The 24,440-nt window shown below is 42.3% G+C and overlaps 1 long non-coding RNA gene across 1 annotated transcript in view; it reads right to left on the bottom strand.

Moving 5' to 3' along the window:
- Window positions 1-24,440, bottom strand: part of LOC144791052 (uncharacterized) — a 76,166-nt gene that overhangs the window by 17,721 nt on the left and 34,005 nt on the right. Inside the window, exon 2 of the long non-coding RNA XR_013602285.1 lies at window positions 20,300-20,379. This is a non-coding gene — a long non-coding RNA (uncharacterized LOC144791052). The remainder of the gene's footprint in view (window positions 1-20,299; window positions 20,380-24,440) is intronic.

Genomic DNA, 24,440 nt, shown 5'->3' with positions numbered 1-24,440 from the left:
ACTCTGATGTTATCCAACTTCCTCTGTGGAATGTATCTGTCTGGACAAGTTGCTTTTTGGTCATCGGTATACAGAGACTTCAAGTGGGCCACCCAGATCTCCGCCAAGACCGTGTTATCTCTGCTGGAAGACCCATGGACCCTGTTGGTTGTCCACATCATTTCTTCAGGGGTTCACAGACTCATAGGACAGATAAACATTATTTTTGTCATCAAAACTAAGCATTTTCTGTCACCCACTTCAGTAGCCCTTTAAAACATGTCTCAGGTCAGCCACTGCAGAGCCTGTTTGTGCAGTTTACATTGCCATAGCGACTAAGCATTCCGTAGGTTAACATTGGAGATTCCTTGTTACAACTAATAAGCTGTATTTCCCATTCGTAAGTAGATAGAATTGTCATGATAAGTAACTATGGAATTCTAATGATTAATCCTCTTTAATGGTAAAGTCGAATTTATCATTACACTTTTTGAAATATGGCATGTTCTGCTCTTAGCTCTATGTGCCCGCATCTTGGGTAGGTGACAGTTGAGCTTTGTGCTTTCCCTCCAGATAGCCATACATAAAGTGAGCTCAGGTGTGACCTGTTGGGCCAACCACATACTGTTCGGCCATCCTGGGCAGGTTAGGAGGGAGGAGCTTGACACAGCCCCACACTTACACCGGAATAGGCTGTGTCCAGTTTTCACACAAAAAACTCCATACCCCCCCAACAGTGAGTTGAGAGCCCGGGCTGGAAGAGAGGACCTCTGTGCACATCAAAGCCCTTCTTTGAAGTCTTCCCCACTTCAATGGCAGTAGTGGGTATAAGAGCTTGGCTTCAGACCCTACCACATCAGTACACTTCTGAACCTGTGAAGACTCAGCCAGGAAGATGGAATTCTGTGCTGCTGAAGGAATGCCACTTTGCTGCTCTGGAAGAACTTCTTTCTTGCTGTACTTACCTGCTGCCTTTCTGGCCTAACTGAGAAAGACTGGACCAACATCACTTGAACCCAGAGTGACTCCAAGGGCTTGCTGGCTTGCCTTCTAATTCAAGTCTCAGGGACATGAAATACTTTCAACTCACCTGCTACAGCAGCTGTATATGTAAGTCTGCCCTGCCAGTTGGTTTCAACCCAGTCCTGGACAGTTGTAAATGGGTCTGAAGTGCTGTTCCAGCAGAATGCACACCTCGCCGTGCATCTCCTCCATCGTGAACTCATCGCCACCATTGTGTGGATCAACTCCAATGCATCACCAACTGTGCGGTGCAATGACTCCATTCTCAACGCATCATCGCCGTTGAGCTGCTTTGAACCAATGCATCACCAACCTGTGTGGTTCGAAGATGGCACATTGCCTCATCTGTCTTTGAAGACGACACAACCCAGGTACTCTGCAGTGGGTGAATGGGTCAATGCTGGTCCCTATATCCAAAACATGCTCTATTGCAGTCAGCCTGAATTTTGTTATTTGACCCAGTCTAGAGTGCTCAGATAGCCCTAGTTGGTGCTTTAAGCTTTTAAGGACTATATTTCAATGTATTGTTTATAAATGCATAGCTATGGTTCTACTTATTGGAGTTTTGTCATTTAGGTCTTGTTTTGTTCAATAAGTGACACTAACCAGGTGTGTTATCTTTTTGTTTGGTGTTATCACAGTTTTACAGTTTGAAGTGTAGCACAAATACTTTATACATTGTCTCTTAAGTTAAGTTTGGCTGCTCTGTGCCAAGCTGCTGGGAGGTGCCCAAAGCTTAATTTAGGTTGTGTTTGTGACTAACCCTGACTAGGATTTTGGTTTCTGTTGGACTGGGTGCATACCTCTGCCAACCAGAAACACAATTTCTAACAATGTGCAAATGCTCATAGTCACTGTTCTCCTTCAGACACTCTCCAACCTGAATTAGCAATTAGCTTCAGACTAAAAAACAATATTGAATTTGCTAGCTTTTATGCAACGAATATCTTTGTCACCTTTTGACACATAGACCTGCATTGTCTCCAGGTTTGTCCATACAAAGCTGCCATGTGCCTGCCGGAGCAAGGCCACTCCATTTACTACATCTGTCCCAATGCTTCTCATGAGAGGTATGAAATTACATTATTCATATAGTGTGTGTTTTCTGTATATCTTTGTGAAATATTGTTCAGGTACAAATCAATGGGGGTTTCTGACGTCCAGTTGTGACTTTAGGGGGGTCACTAGAAGTCAAAAGGGTAAGAACCACTGGACTTGCAGGAAATGCATTTGCATGTTTACTACCTGATTGGTAGCATGCAGTATAAGAATGAGAGAGGAGGGGATGATTGAATAAAGAAGGTAGGCGGTAAATAGACTTGAAGGAGAGGCCCAAGGTTTGGTATTTTGCCCGTGGACATGGTACATGATGATTTGCAGGTTTTAGTTGTGATTAGCTCCACAGATCAATGAGGCTGTGGGGTGTGTGAAAGTAAAGGTGCATGACTTAGAAATCCTTCAGCCTTTTCCCCTAGCGGTAAGGCAGGATCTTCCTTTCTTTCAGAACAAAGTTTCTATTGAGGTTGTTTCCAGGTTCTAGTCTTATGATGTGTACTAGTAAGTGACAGGTTAATTCCCTACACTCAATCCAGCCAACTTGCTCATGGAACTTTACTCTACTGAACTCTGTCTTTAGTCCTTTTTGTCTTAGTTTATTTAAAACTTTCCTATAATTTCTCATGTAAAATGACCACACTTTCCAAACTTGTATCCCTCCTTCTAGTCACTTCCCTATGGAAATGAGATTTTCTCCCTCTGCCTGTGTTGGAATTCACTTTTCTTCCTGCTAGGAACACACATAGACAGTGTAGGGTGTCTTTGGCATGTATAGTTTCAGTTTCTGAGATCTCCAATTGGACTCTCCACATCAAAAGGAATAGTTGTGAAATACACAATTTTGTTGCTCACTGTTTCCTCCCCCTACTAGATGATTAATGCTTGGTCGTTCATGAAGTGAGTTGTTATCAGCCACCTTGTGGTGCTCATTCAGCCTCTGGAGATTGGCTCTTTTATAAACCAATTCTAAACCAGTTTACTCGTAGGCAGCACAAATTAACATTTAAATAATTACATTTTTTTTTAAATCAGCAATCTGCTGCCACCAATTAATTTGATTTTAATAACAAATGGAAAATCACTTTGAAAAGTCTGCTGTTTTCTTTGGTGAAAATATATAAAATAGGATTTTATAAATAACATAATTTATGCATTACGGCCTTGTCAAAAAATACTCCCTTGGTACCCCTCAGGATGGATCTGGGTATCCTCCCAGTGGTGGACTTAATCTCGAGCCGATCATTGCTTTATTGGCGACGGCTATGGAGTACACCCGAGTTGAGATACTATAGGGAGGAACTCAAGGCACTACTGTCATCATTGGGGGCTGTGGGTAGAAAACCGTGGCTCTCTTTCGTGAGGGACTCCTTTCGTGCTATTGGTAGGGAGGACCTATGGGCAACCCCTGAAGAGTCCTGCTCTGCCACCCCATAAAAAACCTAAGCTAAAGAATTAAGAGATTTTAATTTGACTAGTTTAATCCTGGCGACCAGAGCAACAACTCTGACGCATGGGTTCTTGGACTTTAAGGCACACTATCAATTTGAGCAAGTCCTCGACTCAATACAGCCCGCATCAACAAGGAGGCTGTTTCTACAATTTAGATATGGGACCCTTCCACTTTTTGCAACAACTAATAAGTGGTTAGACGTGACCGGTCATCTCTGCCCTGGATGCCTAGCTGCGGAGGAAACAGAAATCCATGTACTTTTCCTCTGCCCGGCATACAAACAGGCTAGGTCTAAATGGGTTGTACAATTGTGTAGAAACTTGGGTATTAGGGATTACCTTGCATTCTATAGGATTTTAAAATCAGATACAGATCCAGTGTATGTGGTTGTAATCTCTAACAGCCTGATTCATGTACGGGCCGTTTTGCGTGGCCCTAATAGCGAATCATAGCGACTCGCTATTGAGGACACGCAAAACGGCATTCATGTAGGAATTGCTAAATCAATAGCGATTCCTACATGTTCTCTATTTGCGAGTAGCAATTTGCTACTCGCAAAAAAAGGAATAACTCCCCATTCATTCCTATGGGCCAAAAGGCCCATAGGAATGAATGGGGAGTATCCCTCATTTGCGAGTAGCAATTTGCTACTCGCAAATCAGATAGCGATTTTAAGGGTGCCAGGGGTGTCCAAAGGACACCCTGTAGCACCCCTAAAATGCACAATTGAACAGGTGTTGCGCACACACATGTCCAAAGGACATGTGTGTGTGCAACATGCAACTTAGAAAAATGCTTTTAAAAGCATTTTTCTGAGTTTTTGCTATTTACCGAGAGGTCTGACCTCTCGGTAAATAGCGGCCCAAAAGTGCTAAATCGCAATTTTTTTTTGTGTCATGAATAGCATTTGAGGAATCTCTATTAGAGATTCCTTAAATGCCATTCCTCGCAAATATGCGAATTCTTAAATAGCGATTTTTGCATTTGGGATGATGAATACCAAATGCAAAAATCGCACTCGCAAAGGGCCAGATTATCAGAATCTGGCCCTTTTGCGAGCGCTTTTAGCTACATGAATCAGGCTGTAAATTCCTCCAAGCAGTGTGGCTCAAAATAAGGTACTTGTTGAAAATAGATACTTAGCTAACTGTGATCGCCTAAATTATCTGTAACTACTCTGGAGTATTTTAAAGAATTATATGATATGTTTAAATTATCTTCTTAATGTTTTTATCTTAAATTATATTCTTAAAACTAATTTTTATTTAAAACGGTTTCTGCTATCAATAATTAATGACATTTCTGTATCCTTACATATGCCGCTGTCACCATGAGATCTTATTGTACACTGTTATGGAAAATGTATTTTTGTCTGTTTTAATTTATATGTGCTTTTATGAGTGTAATAGTCGCAATAAAGTAATTATGAAATGAAAAAATAACATAATAATAATATGATCTACCTACATAGGGGCCGATTCGAATCCGGTCGGAATGTGCTGGCCGGATTCCTTTCCGACCGAGCCATTCTGATGGGCTTGGTCGGAAAAAAATCCGACTCGGATTTCCAGATGGCCTACGATGGGCTCGGAGAGCCTGTCTGCCATCTGGAAATCCTTCAGTACTCCCCCGGTTGCCTCTTTACGACCGAGGGAGTACGATGGCAGTTTTTCAGTTCCTTTTTGTGCCGGTGTTTCTGGCACGAAAAGGCAGTCGGAAACTGTCTTTGGGGGCCCTAAGCAGGGCCCCCATGGGTGCGAGGCCGCCAAATGGCGCCCTCTGTTGATCCCTGCACCCGATTGCAGGCACCTTGGGGTGCCGGTCACAGGTTGCAGGGATGAACTGCACCCCTGCTTTACACAATGCAGGCATGCATTCCATTCGGAATGCATGCTTCCATTGTAAAGCATGCGAATGCGACCGAAAAGGGTTCACTCGCATCATACCCGGCAGGGCCATAACCGACGACTGGAGGTCGCTCGGTTACGGCTCCTGAAGGATGTCGGACGGACCTGAGTCCGTCCGACATCAGAATCAGCCCCTTAGTGTCTAACCGCCACTTGCAACGGTTTACAGTGAGGACATCGTTTTCCCTGATATTTAGCATTTACCAATTCAATATACAATAGAAACAGCCATATGGCATTAGAAGGCTAATTTCTGGGATGACTTTGCAATTATATGAAGGTACATTGTTCTACTTCTACTGAATGTAAATTGACCAGTCCCTTTAAACTGCAGTCCAGCTAGACCATACTAGTGTTCTCAGAAACCATACACTTTCTCATATATGTTGGTCGTGCAAATACACCTGGTAGCCCACATAGAGCATTTAACTTTCATGCCAACTGTGGCATCCAATGGCAGCGTCTCAGTTCAGAGAGTCATTAAATGGCAGCAAAATGATGCTGCAGAAATGGTTAAATATCTGAGAAGAGCATGTAGAAAAAGCACATTTTCAACAGTACCGGCGAATTAAATTGCAATAGGTTTCCTATGTAGAATAATTGGAATGAACTGTATGCCCTTTATTTAACAACTGACTAAGAAGAAAATGCTTGCCAACTATGTTGAAAGAAATCTATTGTATATTTGCCCATACATTGACATCAACATGATATCTGTTTAGAGATGTTTCACATTAAGATTAGGACCCAGATAATAACAAGATGACCTTGTGAATACATGAAGCACTGCCCTTGGTTTTTGTAATGCATCATTTCCTACATTATGAATGTACCTTAGAATTTGCTTTTGTGTTGAAATTATGATAAATGCTCTGTTTTGGGCACATGATGCAACATAATTTTAATAGTTCCATAGTCAGATACTGAACAGCGAAGGCTAATCCTCTCGATTTGCTTGCAGAAATTACATGCAATTATCCATAAATGGTGAAAGTGATCCCCTTCTCTTACTCTGAGTCAAGTCATTTTATGTGCAAGTTAGTAGTGAAGCAAACCACAGACAAAAAGAAATCAAAATAAACTCGGACATAATTTGATAATCAAAACCCAGTCAAGACTAAATATGTCTAGAAAATGGACAACATCACAAAATAATAGGCATCATTAATTGAAACATGTGCTTTTCTGTGTCTTGGATGGGCGTCTTACCTAACTCATTACAATATTATCTGTTCTGAGTAGCCTTCTTCAGAAGGCTCCAAATGTTGACAGACTTGTTGAATCGAACCCTCCAGTTGTAGAAAACGCCTTATTCCCATCATTTATTTCAATTCAGTATGCCAAGATGAAGATGGACACCTCCATTTTGTATATGCATCATGAAATTAGGAACCCCACAATATGCTCTCACTGATAACAGAATGACTTGGGGCCAGATGTAGGTAAATAGTATTTACCGATTCTAAAATACCGAATTTTACCGATTCGGTATTTTAGAATCGGTAAATGCTATGTAGCACAAAATTCAGTAAAAATTACCGAATCAGTAAGATTCGATATTTACCGAATCAGTATTTACCGATTTGGTAATTGCCATTCAGGCCCATAGGGATGAATGGCAATTACTGAATCGATAAATACCGATTCGGTAAAATGGGGGACACATTCAAGGGTGCCAGGGAGTCACTTTGACACCCTGTTGCACCCCTGAATCGTGCTTGTGTGCAGATGTGCCACACATACATGCCCTAAGGGCATGTATGTCTGCCACATGGCACAGTTGAAAATGACTTGATTTGCATTTTCAAAGTTATTCCTTATTTACCACCAACTTATAGTTGGTGGTAAATAACGAATCCTAAAATGGGAAAAGCACTCATTTGAGTGCTCCCTACAATGCAAATTCGGTAATTTACCGATTCGGAATTTTAAGGAATCGGTAATATACCGATTCCTTAAAATACCGAATCGGTAAATTACCGAATTTGCAATTTAGGCCACCAAGGGCCAGATGTAGGTAGGCTTTTACCGGTCGGTAACGGCCGAATTCGGCTGTTACCGACCGGTAAATGGAATTTGAGATGTAGGGGGCATATTTTTACAGAATCGGTAAATTTACCGATCGGTAAATTTACCGATTCTGTAAAATACCGAATCTGTATTTTTACCGATTCGGTAAATTTGATATGTAGGTGGGACTCTTCTGAGTCCCACAAGCCTTACCGAATCGGTATTTTACCATCAAATTCAATTTGATGGTAAAATACCGATTCCGGTGTGCATGCACATGTGTGCATGCACACCTGTGCCATATGACAGGCAGACCTGCCCTTAGGGCATGTATGCCTGCCACATGGCACCCGAACCTGTTTTGGGGGTGCTGGAGGGTATCAAAGTGACACCCCCTGCACCCGTGTGAAATTCGGTATTTACCGATTCGGTAAATACTGAATCGGTAATGCCCATTCATTCCTATGGGCTTCAAAGCCCATAGGAATGAATGGGCATTACCGGTCGGTATTTACCGAATCGGTAAATACCGAATATTACCGATTCGGTAAATGCACATCTGGATTTACCTACATCTCGGTACTTCTATTTTACCGATTCATAAATACCGAATCGGTAAAATTCGGTATTTATGAGTCGGTAAAATAGATTTACCTACATCTGGCCCCTACATCCCAAACGCCCAATACCGGTCGGTAACGGCCGAAATTCGGTAATTTCAGCCGTTACCGACCGGTATTGGGCCACCTACATCTGGTCCTGAGACAAGACTCAGAGGTGCCTCAGCATTACAATGCAGGATCCAGGCTATACTTAATATCTCATATCCACAAATTTTGGTAGTTTCTTAAAAAATGGATTTCCAGAAATGATCCAGCTCTTGAAAGGACCAATCAGAAAGTGCCCATTCTTATGTTTCCATAACGCATCCAATGCACCTATCTGAATAGGTATCTGCACATTTATGCGAGCAACTAGTGTATTATAAATTTGATGTATGGAAAAATACTGAACTCTTCCTCAATTAGAGCTGATGGGCAATGTGAAAATTATTTTGTTTATGTTTACCCTATTGGTGCCTGAAAATGTCAGCCCAATATCCTCCGTAAATTTCTTAACAGATTTTCATATGGTTAATGCTATCAAGTCAACAAAGGTGAATCGTAAGTAATACACTTATATGCGGCATACGTGCTCAAATAGCCCTGCGTTTTATATATTTCTCTATCACACTTACACTATTTACATTGGGTATGTAAGAGCAATTAAACTACAGACATGTTGATAAATTAAATGAAAAGAAGCAAGGTATTAAATTGTTTCAGATCTAACAACTGCAGGTGATCTACACACATTATAAATAGAATTATTTAGCAGCATAAAGATGTTCCTGCATCTCACCGCACATCACCATGGAAACTGATAACAACAAATGCAGAACCACAGATGTCTACCAATTTATTTCTCCTAGTGTCTGAAATACAGTGAAAGCAAAAACAAAAAGCAAAGTTACTAAAAGTCTGAAATATGTATTGAAGAAGCCAAGAACTGCACCTTAAGTTCTGAAACACAAAAATCAATCTCATTCAGCTAGTCACTTAGCACAATCTCTGCAGAATACAAATGAACAGCTGAACAAAGTGGTAAAAAGACAAAATGCGAAGACATAAAGTGACAGTACCAATAAAATTCAGAACAAAATAGCAAAGTAACATGTTATTGAGACAGCTTGAAACAAACTAATGTAAATCATGACAGGTGTAAAAACACAGGACTAAAGCACAATGTATACAACATTTAAAAAAAAATCAGGTAGAAATTAAACAAAATGTACAAAAATCAGAAGCAAAACAACATTAAAAGCAGGTTAAGCGTGAATGTCGTGATACCCTAGTCCTATTTTTCCTGATTAGTAGTGGGGAAACATTGTTAAAGAAGAGTGAATAATTGTTTGGGGGGTTTGTCAAAACAGCCACTCTTTTTCACACTGCAGCAGAGAGACCTCTAGTTTTCATCTTGCGTCTGATGTACAAAGCCTATTTGCAGTCCGAACCCAGCAATTTCCAATTTCCAAGGGTTTGTGATGGAAAAGGAGCTATTTACAATGTACTGAAGCCTTCTGACTTGTAAAAGTGTTCTTGCAGCCCTTTCCGAATTGCAAATAGGAGGGAGTATGAAAGGGACACCCCCTCCTATTTTCAATTACCAGAGGGATACATTAATGGTTATATGGCTGCAACTGTGTAGGAAAACATTGATTAATTAAGGCCCCTGGGGTGTTACCGCTACATCTTTGGAAATCAGGTCAGGCGGCCTCGGGGGATCAGGCAGGGGTTCAGGTGACTTCTGAATGACCTTCCCTGTCATTCCAAAAGGGAAGCTTTTTTTTTTATAGGAACAGTCCTTCCATTGAGGCACATGGGTGCCTTTTTAAAAATATAGATTTCCCATTAGGCAATGGGATTGGAGGGATGAAATATTCATATCTCATGCAGGCCAACATCTCTGCATGTGTAACCATTTCGAAGGGATTGCAAATAGTGACCCACAAAATTAATATTCAAGAGGCAGAGTGTTATGTGACCCCCAATAAATGGGCATGTGCAACGCAACCAATTAGACTGTAGATCGCATCCTAAAATGACAGGCAGGTCACACAACGTTGGTGCACAATTTGCTCCCTCTATATGCACATTGCTTGATCATACGTGCTCCTTATGCTTACTGCTCTCCCCCATCTGGCTAGAAGAGCAGCGCTGTCAAAGTGATGCTCAAGGCAACACTCTAGCAGTAAAATATGTTTTTATTCCAGCTGTCCTCTACTCTGCTCAGGTGCTTGCATTGCTCGCTAGCCACCTTCTGCATTCTTTTCTGTGTGTTCCCATTTTTACTACAACCAATTACCTCTTCATTTCCAGTAGAAAAATATCCCATGCCAGTGTGTACCCTTCAAGTGGCATGAGGAGCAGTTCTCCCGGCTCTATGAAATAGCTGAAGGCTATAGAGCCTGTGTGATAGCCGGGGAAGGTTCTTGTCATCAATGTTGGCAAGACAGTGGCATAGGAAGTCACAGGTCAGGGGCCTCTGCCTAGTTTAGTCCTCTTCTCATTCAACAGGAACATTCAAATCATGACATAGGAGTAGATCAAACTATGCAGCAGGATTGACTAATAGCCCATGCATGTAGCTCCTAGGAGGACAAAAGGAAGTAAACATAAGAGGGAGTTCACTGCACTGCTGGCATAGGCATAGTTCAATGGTCCAAGTGGGCCATAGAGAAGAATCTCCAGCCGTCAATATGGTCACTTAAGGTCAGTGCATGGTTCCATTGCCATGAGTCTGGAAAGTTCTTCTGGCTAACTTGCCTGGTGGTGTGAAATATGCCTTTCTATTTAAGGGCTCAATTATCTGAATATATGGTATTCTTCAATTGCACCTGTGGGGAATTTTCTGTTTCACCCCACAATGGACAATATCTGTAAGTGTGCATATTAGCAAGTTTCCGGGCAAACACCAAAGGCATGACATATATCAGGGCATCAAGCTAGTTTTGGCTGACCATGGGAATTCTTATAAGCTGGTTAGGTACCCTGACTAATCACCAGGGACGGTAAAAAAAAAATATTCTCTACAGTTCTTGTCCTTGATTACACCATCACAGCTCTTGCATGCTGTAAGGGTATGCACATGTAGGTTTTGCAAAAAATATTATGCCTGGGGGAAAGAAGGGAAGTCCACAGACCAACCGAAAATACAACATTTCTTAGTGGACTAATGAGAAAGTTTTAGCAAAGCCAAAGCTAAGCCACCAAGTCTCAAACACAATAACAAGATGAGCCATTGTTTGATTCAGGTTAGACAAGTGGTCCAGCTCTTCAGAGTGGGTAGTAATGCCAGGAACTAGTAAGGTGCAATTTACCAGTTTCATCACAGGTGCTGGATGTTTACGCAACATGTATTGCATTATCATTATAGGCTCAGCTATTTCATACCCAGAGAGACTAATGATCGTGTGTCTTAACCATGAAAGGACAAAGCACCATCTCCCACATAAAGAGTTGCCTCTGTCAGGTACAGGTCAATTTGTGAGGTTTTTTCAATTTTCAGTAAATACATTAGCCCCCTAGTCAGGAGCAAACTGCGTTTTGCTGGAATATTTACATTGCCAGATCAAATCGATACATGGCATCTGGAATGGTCTACTTGTGCACCCTTTGTGTGTGCTATGACATATGTTTGTGGTGCTGGTGTGTACAGACACAGACCATATACCATCTGGTGAATGCTGGTTCAGAGGTAAGACCTGAAGAACCCATAGAGCGGCATCTTGGGGATGGAGGGCTATCTCATAGTGATGGGGTACATTTGTCTTTCAGGGGTTCAAGTTCTTCATGTGACATCTGCACAATTTTGGGGGCAAGTACTGAAGCCTCCCATTTGTGACAGGGGGAGGACAAGATTACCAGTGACCTCTTCACCGTGTGGTGGAATTGCTAACAACAGAAAAAGGGGCTACCCAAAATATTTGGACTGATTTACTGTGCTGACCCCACGGAGGAGTGTTGATTTGTGTGAGCACTGACCAGGCAGGAGGGTGGACTTACTTGTCTGTGGTCCTAGACCTTTCAATCCTACCCCGGGATGCCTGAAGTTGAACATTTTGGGGGGATTTGCCTGGTGACAGGTACCCCAACAGGGAGAGAGCGCTATGCGGTATTCTGGTGTATGTGTTGGTATGGAACCGCGGGTATTGCCCATCCATCTGTAAGGGGAGGGGAAGTTGCCACTAAGCTGTGCTTGCTAATAATCTCTGGGATGCCCTTGGTTGAGGGTAGCGCTGATGGATAAGAAATAAGGGCCTTCTGGCACTATGAGTTCTGGAGTGTTGTGCTGTAATGGAAAGTTTAGACAATTGATGTATTGCCCCTACAATCTTTGAGATGTTGGGCTGATCTTATGTCCTGTATTCTCATATCTATAATGTCCTCTTAACTATGGTTCTCTTTTCTCACTGATGCTGTGTGAATAAAGATAAAAGTTACGAGCACACTATGTACAATACTTTTTTAGATCAACACTGCCACTGGATAACTTTTCTACATTTATCTTATTTTCTAAATAAAGTTGTGTTCTTTTCATCTTTCCTTTGACATGCCATGGTCTGTTATGTACCACTATGGCATAGTCCAACATACTATGATGACAACACATATAGGGGGTCATTATGATGGCAGGCGGACTTTGTCCGCCCGCCATCATATCGGGACCCGGGACCGCCCGCCACCGCCATAAGGGCGGGGGTCCCGATCAGGGCATTAGGATGCACCCACCACACAGGCGGGCGCATCCTGTATGTTTACCATTGCGGCGGGCGGAGCAGAAATCTCCGCCAGCCGCAATGGTAAAAGTGCACGTTGTGCTTTTCAAAGCACAACATGACAGGCACCGCGCGGTGCCTGCCATGTTGCACTTTAAAATGCGGGGGGGTACCATAGGTCCCCCCATGTGCACCCCCCCAAGCCGGGGACTCCCAGGGGGCCCGCAACGGGCCCCCGCAGGGAGTCTCCGCATGCCTTTCCGTGGCGCCACGAAAATGCATTGGTGAAAGCCCATTGTAATATGGCGGGCGGTGTCTAACAGATACCTCCACCATGTTACTCGTTTTCCGCCCCGGACGCAAGGCGACCGGGGTGGAAAACATGCGGGCGGTGTTTCTCACCGCCGCGGTCCCCCCCGCCATACTAATATGGCGGGGGAGAATTGGGCTGTGGATGTCGGGCGGATTTCCTCCGCCAGGCTGGCGGTGGCTACCGCCAGCCTGGCGGAGGAAATCCGCCCGACATCCTAATGGACCCCATAGTTTATAAATACAAATGAATGTAGCGATGGAGATCAGCATATACAAAAAAGAGTTAGTTTGTCTTTCACTGTAAAGGGCACAGTGCCATTGTGGCATATCCCATTTACTAACTAGAGAGAGAAAGTCTTCCAACAGTGCCATCTTTTTTTCTCTCCCAGTTCCCGGTATATCCTCGTCATACACGCCAGTGCCTCTCAGTTCTCAGCCTCCATATCTAAAAAATCCAATGCTTGTTTTCTCTTGCTCCATTGTCTGTGTGTCACAAGCTCAAAGTAAATGTCTCTGGTCCCCAATCTGCTGTGCTTGGGCCACATTGTCCCTAGTGTTTTTTTTCCCAATCTTCCTAGTTGTTTCCTATTTCCCTGTGTCAATGTCAATGAGTCCCCAGAGTCAGCATCTCCCAGATCTCTTTATCTTCCACACTGATGTCATCCTGTCCCAAAGTCTCCTGGTACCTGTGTCCCCCTGGCTCTATGTCTTTGTTTCCTGTGTCATTGTTTCCTGGTCATGATGTTTGGTGCACAAGCCACTATGCCCAACTGGTGTGGATATTGGTGCACCTGTCTAACATCATGTGCCATGCGATCTACTTTAGTATTGGTACTTTCCTTTGGCTGCTAAAGGCGTCCAGTAATCAATGTTAGAGAACCAGATAGGTATCCGTATAAGAAAGACAAAGGCAACCTGTTTAAAGCCCTCCTGTACTCCTGATTGTCTTTATACCCTATGCCATTTCTATTTCTTAGATAAAGACAGCTTTAGCTGTCTCTTGTCAAGAGACCTATTATGTTCATTATTTATTTAGTGTGCTTTGAGATGCCCTTATCATAATTGGATGGCTTTCTTTTCTATCTTAGCTTACTTCCCATGATTAAGCTGCTTTCTCTCAATTCTTGTTTCTTTTAGGTACAAGAAGCATTTCGATCTCACCGTGTTTTAACTGGATGAGTTTTATACTTGCAATACTGATGTCCAGACCTTACATTCTTACAAGTAGGGATACCCCCTCTCTCTCTCTCCATCCCTCTCCCACTCTCTTTTTCTGCCTCCTCTCTCTTTACTTAAAATCCTACTAGTGTCCTTTTTCCCCACCCACTCTCCCTCAATGGCCTCTTTTACCATAAAGCTTAAGACATTACAAGATGGCGATGATGCATGCATGCTCACACTTGCCAGCCGACTGGGAAACAGAAAAACATCATGGGGCCTCATTTATGAGAAATGACGCATCCCTACATGAAAGCAGCGATGCGTCATTTCCTAGTGCGCACTCCTTGCGACATAGCTGATGTGTCATATTTACAGTATGACACATCATGTCACAAGGAGTTAAAGATACGTCAGTATTTCTGACGTATCTGTAAGCACAAAAGTGACGCATTGCTGGAGTGTGTCACAAAAGTGACGCAACTCCAGCAATGCGTACTTTGGGCAGGCCCCATGTGAAAGGGCCTGCGTCAGTCTTACGCCTGCTGTGAGGCAGGCGCAAGATTTTGACGCAACGGCGTCCTAGAAGTGACGCAGTGAAATCTCATAGATTTCACTGTGTCACTTATACAAGGCTTTTTGCGGGGGAACGCCACCCTTGCATACATTATACCTGACGCAGGTATAATGTAGTGCAGGGGTTTACAAAGTGACGCATCTGCTTAGAAGCGTCACTTTGTAAATAGTGCGCAACAGGAGGCATGTTTTACGCCGCCGATGCGTCACAAAAAGTGACGCATCGGAAGCGCACAACTGACGCAAGGCCTCATAAATGAGGCCCCATGAGTCAATAGACTGATAGCTGATATCAAAGGCGAGATGCAATGGTTTTGCCAATGGTTGTTACCTGAGTGTTTCTGTACACTGGAATATCTGTTAGAGGAAATAAGGTAACATTTTTATCTGAATAACAGTTTCACAGCCTCGTTAACTTTCTACTGGGCAAAAAGGCATCTCTAAGTTTATAAAAATAAGTTTTTATGCCTGCAGCTCAGTCAACATTCCCAAAAATTGTTTTTATGCTAATCTGTAGAACACGGCGACACGTTGCAGCTTTTCTATATGTATGAGGTTTACGTCCCTGTATATGAAGTTAAAAGGAAACTAGCCATTTGGACCAACTAGCATCATCGAACTGCAGAAAGAAACCTCCGTGAACTTATTTGTGACTGCCATATAAGAGCGGATGAATGCTCGGATTTTCTCCCTTGCCGCTCTTTGAAGTAACCGAAGGAAAACAAAATCTGCTGCTCTGTGGACTGGGCGCCAATTTATGTTGGATTCATTGCTCTAAATTAAATTGCACGTTTTCTTTGGAATGTTTGGCGAACATCGCTCCTTATGTTGCATCCCAAATAGTTACTTTAGTGTTGCTTTCCACATAAACCGATACACTGTCTGCTCACGTGGACACTAATATAGCGCAGCAGGTCAACGTCTTGTTGTTGTGCCACTTTCCGGCAGTTCTATCAGCACATCTCAAGCCACGTTTAATTGCGACAAGAACAAGAGTTTTCAAGAATCTGCCCAAAATATGTGAGCAGATTGGCTGTGCAGTCATCCAAGCGCTCGTGTATTCTGGCTAATGACTGCTGAAGGGAAGCGCTGGTGGCTGTGAAGTGGGTGGGAAAGGAACATTCAGATGTTAGTCATCACATTTGCCTGTGCCATCCTCTGAACCTAGAGAAATTCTTCCCGTGGAGTGCCAAAAGACAAATCAAAGGCACGGCAAGGGAGGGCGGGAAAGAGAGCAGAATGATATTGAACAAACAAAAGCCTCAAACTTGCTCTGCCTATGAATTGTTATTATGTCCCAATGTTATATAAAAAGTCAAATTTTTTTCAACGTATTTCAATTGCATATTTTTCCACAAATGTATTTTTTTTTACATTAGTATCCGTTGAAAATAGGCCAATGATCGATGTCCAAATTGGTTTAAAGTATGCTTTAAAAATGCACAACAATAATCAGGCAACAGGAGGAACAAATCCTGCGACACTGCGTATAATCATTTACTGTGTGTTGCCCTTGAGCGAGTGAAAATGTGAGACTTTTTTAAGTTGCCCGAAATAAGGGCCAGATGTACGACCGTTTTTAGCGGTTGCAAAAGGAAAATCGGGCAGTTTGCAACTGCTAAAAAGGGTTGTAGCATGTACAAACCCTATTTTGCGAATCGGCATCCTATTACTGACTCGCAAAATAGGGTTTGCGAGTCACTATTAGGGAGGGGTGTGCCAAGGGCTTCCCTTCCTATAGCGAGTCGCAGGGGATGCAAAACAATCGCAGTTACCACCAATTTCAAATAGGTGGTAAGCCAGTCGCAAATGCGAAGTGGTCCCCAGAGGACCCCTTCCCTTTTGAGTTTGGCTGTGAAAATATTTTTTAGGAGCAGGGAGTGGTCCCACATACCACTGACCTGTCCAGAAAGAAATTAAATGGGCTGCATTTGAAAAAAAAGCGTTGCTTTATTTAACCCGTTTACTGCACCCGCGATTTTGCGGAAGTGCGGCACTTCCGCAAAACGGGCGGGGCCGCGTGGGCCATTGGCCGACAGCAGCACTGGGGAGGTAGTGCTGCCATCGGACAATGGCCGACGGCAGCATGGAAGGGGTTAAAAAGAAAAACACACACATGGTGGTCTGCTGTCTTCACCAGGCCACCATCCCTGTCATTGCAGCCCATTCCCAAGGGGTGGCAAATTGCGACATACCTTGAGAATACTGATGAGGCGGGTCATTTATGACCCCATTTGGAATCACTAAATGTGTCTCAGACACATTAGTACATTTTGTTTTGTGAGTTACAAATTTGCGAGTCACAAAAAATCACAATTTGCGGACCACAAAATAGAATAGTCGTACATCTGGCCCTAGCTTTTCTCCAAAGTGTGACTGACTCATGCTACATATGAACGATTCCCTGTTTAGGGTGCTTGTAATGGGGTGTGGATTTGGAAACCTTAATCGGCTTTCTTGAAAGCTTGCAGCAAGCCTTAGTTTTGAGAATGTGTTTTGAGACAGACCGTTCTCACTTCAAAGAGAGCTCAAAGATGTTCTTTGGTAATGCAGCCGCTTTAACTGAATAATGGATTTGGGGTCACTTCTCTTTATCACTTGAGCATACTTATTTAGCAGCCGCGACCGTGGAGGGAGTTCCGGTGGGGCAAAAAGGCGGGGCGGGGGAGAGGTCAGGGTGGAGGGTGCTAAAAACCGGAATATGGATAATTGGAGGTACGTAAACAAATTAATAAATAAAACGAATTTCGTAGCGCCATGCACTGCATTTTGTGATGCATGGCGCGCTACGAAATTGTTTCCTAAAAACATTAATAAAAGTAGGCCCATTACATTTTTGCTAATTGTTTAATAAATGTATCTGTGCTTGTGGATGGTTGCAAAAGCTTATGGATTATTACAATACATTGTTAAATTTATATTCATCTATTCGTGTCTCCCACCTCCCATATAGTCCCGATGGGCCCTGGAAGGGCACAGCAAATATTTTATTCATTTAATAGATCTTTTCTTGCACCCCCACCTCAAAAAGGCATTGGTGGGACACTAGCAGTTGTTTAATTCATTTATTGGATTTTCCTTTGCATCCCAAACTCCCCTAGGTGTCCCATGGGCCCTGTATGGACACAACACATTTTCTATTAAGTTATTACATTTCCCTGCACCCCAGCATCCTAATTTATTCAATTATTGATTCTCCCCTCCATCCCTGGCCTCTGCTTAGAGTCCCCATAGGACTTGCATGAACACCTGCAATTATTATATTCACCTATTGATTTTCTATGTGCCGCCCTACCTCCCAAGGGCCTTGGTGGGACGCAAGCAATTATTTAATTTATATGCTCAATATGTCCCGGCACCCCCACCTTCCATAGGAGTCCATGGGCCCTAGAAAGGCAAAAGCATTATTTATTTCAATTATACATTCTTCCTGCACCCCCTCCCTCCCACAGGGGTCCCATAGTCCCTGGATTGACCCCAGCAAATATATCATTACATTTTACGGATTTTTCCCTGCACACCCTATCCTCAACAGGGGTCTTTTATTTGATTTTTCTGTGTCACTCTGCCTCCCAGAGGGCCTTTGGGGGATGCCGTAATTATTTAATTAATTTATTATGTTTGTTTCCCCATGCTTCCCATTTGGGTCCCATAGGCCCTGGAAGGATAGTATCAGTTATGTTATTTCATTCATTTATCTGATTGTCCCTACTCCTCCTTGCCTCCCAAACAGGTCCCGGGGACTGTGGATTAAAACCAGCAATTATATTATTCATTTATTCAATTTTTGCCTGTGCCCTCTTGCTTTCCATAAACTCCCAATGAGCCCTGAATGTACATCATCAATTATTTGATTCCTTTGCTTGATTTTTCCCTACACCACTCTGGCTCCCAAGGGCCTTGGAGAGAAAGCAGAAACTATTTATGATATTTATCTGAATTTCCATGCACCCTGTGCCTCTCATAAGAGTTATATGGGACCTAGATGGACCCAAGAAATTATTTTATAATTTATTTGTTTTTTCCCTGGACCCTGCATCCCAAGTGCCTTGTAGGGACACAAACAAGTATTTAAATAAGATATTCAATTTTTCCTGCACCTCCAGTCTCCCATAGAAGTTCCCAGAGGCCTTGGATGAATACTAGCAAATATTTAATTCATTTATTCGATGTACCATGCACCCCATGCGTCTCATAGGGGTCCCAAGGACCCGGGAGGGACGCTGGTAGTTATTATTTCATTGACATATTTGATTTTTCCCTGCACTCCCTGCCTCCCATAGGGATCTTAAGGGACCTGCATGGACACCAGCAATTATTTCATTCATTTATTTGATTTTTTGCCTGCCCCTGCACTCCCTGCCTCCCATAAAGTCCCCATTGGGCATGGATGGAACCTGTAATTATTATATTCACTTATTTGATTTTTCCCTTAAACCCTCTGTTTTAAAAAATGCCTGGAGGGACACCTGCAATTATTAAATTTACTTACTAAATTTTTCCCGCCTCCTATAGGGATCCATTCCAATTCATTTATTTATTTATATATAAATCTTCCCTGCACCCAATGCCTTCCCTTGTGATCCCAATTGCATTGGAGAGAGAGAGAGCAACAATTATTTAATTAATCTATATTTTTTTCCCTGGAGGACAGCTGCAACAAGAAGAAATGTTTCATGTTCTCTTTGCTTTTGTCTCCTTGCATGTGTGCCCCGTTGTACAGCACACATAGAAAGTGGGAAAAACATTAAAGCAATGGGTTTGTATTGAAACAGACTAGTTCCAACACAAAACCTATGCTTATGACACAACAGACCCTCTTGCACTATTGCACAAGGGTGTCTGTTGATTCATGATGCCCGAAGTGGGGCAGCGTGGTTAGGGGGCACAATGGCACCACGTCCAAGTAAAAATGGCCCTGTTCTGCTCTCTCCCTTTCGGAAAAAGCAGAACAATATCTTTACTTGCTGTTGTGAATTACTCAACTTCTTGATGAATCTGGGCCACTGTTTGGTTAATTCATTTTATTTTCTGCAACACTGCACCACAAAGGTTTCTAACTGTTTATGGTCACAATATGCTATATTTCTCCCTCTGCTTTCAAATTAGTCCTAGAGAACTTTCAGAAAATGGTTGTTAAGATATTTCAGATTGCATAAGCAATTTGTACTAGCATAATACCTGAATATAAAGGGCCGTATTACAAGTTTGGCAGTCCGACCGCAATAGGACCTCATTTTCCCCTGCCAGCAACCCACGGCAGTGGCAGTCCAAATACCGCCATATTGATAGTTGACTAGGGGGCCATCAGTATGGAGGCAGTGATCTTGCAGCGGTGGTGAGTATTGTTCACAAATATATATTGATGCCTATGTGTGCATTTCGACTGCATATGTGTTTGATGCACACCTATGCATGATATATGTGGGAAAATACCATAAACCCATTACTGGCTTTCAGCCCATATGTGGGCAGTACTGACAATGGGTAAATCTTTCAAAAATGACTCACCTGTAGATCGCATTAATTGTCAGCGTGAATATCCTGCTGTGAAGGGGTACCTGGAGAAAGGGATCCATGTCAGAATCTGCCTGAAAGAAGAAGAAAGGGGTGCGACACCCCACATTAAAGCAGGCAGTTGGATCTCTGCGATCTGCTCATAGAACATGCATCTCGTAATACAGACTGTGGTGCCACTGCCCGCGAAGTGGGCGGTCCAGCGGCGGTGTTCACAAAGCCAATCTGCCATACTCGTAATACAGTAGTCGGACAGCCAAGCTCACCATGCTCCAGGGGTGTGGAAATTAAGAAAATATCTACTTGTCCATGGGGCAGGTTGCTTCATAAATCTACTTGTCCTGTAACAAAATACCCTTGTCCCCTTTGTGCCATGTAATGCTATGTCAAATTATGGTAGCAATCTCATTATAGAAGAGCTCTGAACTAGCCTATTTGATTTTGCCTGGGTTCCTTCCATAGTATAGTTTGAATACTAGCAATTTCCTTATGTTGCCACGTTTCTGCAGATCTACATACTGGGGCTGAAGGTAATGGTAATCAACAGTTCCAAGGTTGGAATGCCCTTTTGAGTCTGTGCAAACCTTCTAACTTGCATGTTTTAAGGGTTTTCACCAACTCTTCTCTAATCTTTTCCCATACCGAGAAAGATTGTAAATGTACTTCTGACAATGGCAGACATCAAACTTCTTCCAGGTTTGGGAAAAAGTGGTTGGGGGGAAGAGAACACTCAGATGTTTGAATGAGCAAATCTACACCTGCAGATTTGCTCATGCTAAATTGCAGTTCACAAATATTTTCTAGGAGTACTCTTTCTTGGCCTACTTGTGAATTCATGAAAGCTGTATATCTGCACTTAATGCAAGGACATGGGTGCACTTTTGAGTCTTTATTTAATAATTGGACCTCCAATTATGTCTGACGTTGACCATGACTTTTTGTGTTTATTAAAACTCTGTCTCTGTCTCTCTCTTTCTCTCTATCAGCTAGCCTCACTGTGAGTCACAGCATTCTTTTCTTTCACAAGGAGCATATTGACACACAGTCGTTTTGTTCAGTGGCAGGAACTACTGTGGCTATGATTACTTAACAACAAATTCCACAAAGATGTATGTGTTAGTTGCAAGAGGACCTAGCTTATGGAAAACGATTGTGTGCCACAGGAGTTGATAGCTATTTCAATTATGGTGAGATTGTCTTGAACGACAGGTCATTGCACACATGTGTACAGCAGCTTCTGATCTTACCTCACAATTAGAGTATTTCATTCTGTGCCTGTACATTGTCAGTAACCTGGACATAGAGCTTATCATGCAGATGAGATGGAGATTTACATTGTCTTGTTGCAAACATGACCCCACAATGGATGTTTCACCCAGGGATTACATGCCCCTATCTATTTCCATGGTCTCCAGCCTTCAAGGGGATGTATGTGCTATAACAGGGCCATGATTGTTGTAACGTGTGGGACATGGCTGCCAAGGAGTGCTTGTATGTCAAGTGATGTGGAGTGTGTGTATATGTTCAGCTGGGACTTATCACCTGCAAACACTGGCACATACACATGCTTTTTGACTTTGGGGTTGCGGTAGAGTGGATCAGTATAGTGATGTTTGGCTTTAATACTAGTTTATCTTGTTCATTACAACAGGAGTTTGAGTGGCTTAAGGTAAGCCTCGTATTTGTGATTTGCATTTAGTAGCACACATATGGTATGTCAATACTTCTAGCATTGCACAAGATCTAGATTGGTGATTATACACATGACATTGTTCCAAAGATGTATAACTTATTGTTATTGGCAATGGGTATTATTTGCAATTGATTTTGGTGACACAAGTATTGATTCATTACATAGGTATTTGCAGTAGATTAATTTATAACGTTAGATATTACTTCTGGGGCAGTGGTAGATGCTGCTGCTGCAAAGTCAACATTATGTCTGTTCATGATGGTGCTGCACTCATTAGCGATTAGGTGGAACCCTTCTATGCAAAATAGCTTCCCTACTGCGTATGCAATGCATTAGCATTCTCCAAACCACTTCATGGCCTGCTATACATCTGTCAGTGCCCGCTCCTCCAATGCATATTTATGACTCCTAATGTGATACTTCTCAAAATATACCTTTTCATCCTGACATTGCGAAGCAACAACCTCCTTCAAGGTACAGAGCAGAAACTCAGCTGGGCCCTCAGTCTCTGCTCCTAGCAGTGGTGAGGAGGGTATTGTGGTCAGGGAGGATGTTGTGTGCTAGTGTATAGGTATCAGTAGCACATACTTTTGTGTGTGCATGTATGTTATGTTGCCATACCATGTGGAACGTATAGAAGTGGTGATATTACAATGCATATATCTTCATGTTTTTGTTTTTATGCACATCTTTAGTTCTACCTTATTGGCAGACCATTGCTTTGTAGGCACTTTAATGTCTATGTGAAGTGTTTCACTTACAGGCGGTGACATCTGTGACGGTCTTGACTTTGCAGATAATCAAGTAGGCAGAATAGCAGTATGACGTACATGAGGAGCTCCATGCCTGCACAGGAAATGAGAAACTGTGTAGAGGTGAATTTCTGCTTTTAATGCCTATTAATCTGAAATATTTTCCAATGTATTGTTTGATTGAAAAATATAGTTTTGTCCCTGTGTGCTGCGTCAGCTGATGCAAAAACCGATTGGGAGACCAAGTGCAGAATTAATAATTTCGGACTATTAGTGTATGAATGCATCTTCTGCCAAAATAGCACATTTGAGTTGAAAGTGTTAATCCAATTCAAAGCTGCTCAATCTTTACGCTAAATATTCAAGCCATTATATTACAGGTTATCATAATTGGCCCTTATTTAGACATGATGACAAATCAGCATCTGAAGATTTCGCATACGAAATGTAAACACTTGCAGGCACATGCATCAACCATTTTTGTAAGCGCAAACGGTGCAATTCGCAAAAATCACCCATTTGCGCCCGCATAAAGGGCATTTGCAATGAATCAAGGTTCAAGGCACTCGCAATTTGAGAATTTACAATTAATTGTGATTTCTCAAATTCGCAATTAATTGTGATTTCCCAAATTGCAATTGCATTTAAGGAATCACAATCTGCGATTCCTTAAATGCAATGCAAGAACCACTTTAGAATAGCGATTTCGCTTCTAGGGGGCACAAATTACCATCAGGTTTAACTTGATGGTAATTTGCAAAAATTTAGCAAAATGCACGAAAGTGCATTTTTCAAAGTTGTAGGTTACACACACATATGCCCTTGGGGCATGTGTGTGCACAACATGTGTGCACAGAGCAATTTCAGGGGCGTAACAGGGTGTCCTTTTGACACTCTTGCACCCTTGAAATTGCATACACAATTTGAGAGTACCTATTGGTACTCGCAAATTGCGCATGCAATCTCCCATTCATTCCTATGGGCCTGTAGGCCTATAGGAATGAATGGGAAGGCATTCCTTAATTGCGACTCGCAATGACTTTTAGCAATATTTTTTATGGCGGGATAAACATGTATTTCTTAGCAATTGCTGTGTTTGGATGAATATTGTTACTCAAAACTATTTTGTATGCAAACTGTTATGGTTTTGGTTACCTAAACAATAAACTTTACATTGACATTGATAATATTGGCAACGCCTCAAAGGAGGTGGTAACTCATTCACAAATGGCATATAACCATTGCTAACTCTCAAACAAAGAACAACAAGAATTACTTTCAATTTTAAGTGCAGCCCCACTTACTTAAAAAAAAATGGGTTGCGTTTTTTTTTCTTTTTTAAAGTTTACTCTATGCAATCACAGATATGGTGGTCTTCTGCCTCCAGCAGGCCTCCTGCCATGTTATGGCATCCAATCATATTGAGTTGCAATTTGATAACTTCCTCATGAATAATGATGAGGTAGCTCGGATTGCGACCCACTACAATTCAGAAAGTTGTGAACTGACCTATTAGCACATAGGATGATTTGCAAAATTCCTTTCCATTCACAAAAATGCACACTCTGAGAGCACATTTTTGCAAATAGAAATTTCATACATCAGCCCCAGTTTTCTTTTACCCACTTCAAATTAGCATGAGAGAAGTTTTCAATTAATTTTGGGAGATCAGTGAGCAACAGCTCCCTAG

The sequence above is a fragment of the Lissotriton helveticus genome, chromosome 11, assembly GCF_964261635.1.
Source record: "Lissotriton helveticus chromosome 11, aLisHel1.1, whole genome shotgun sequence".
NCBI classification, from domain to species: domain Eukaryota; kingdom Metazoa; phylum Chordata; class Amphibia; order Caudata; family Salamandridae; genus Lissotriton; species Lissotriton helveticus.
This window is presented reverse-complemented; position numbering and strand designations above follow the sequence as displayed.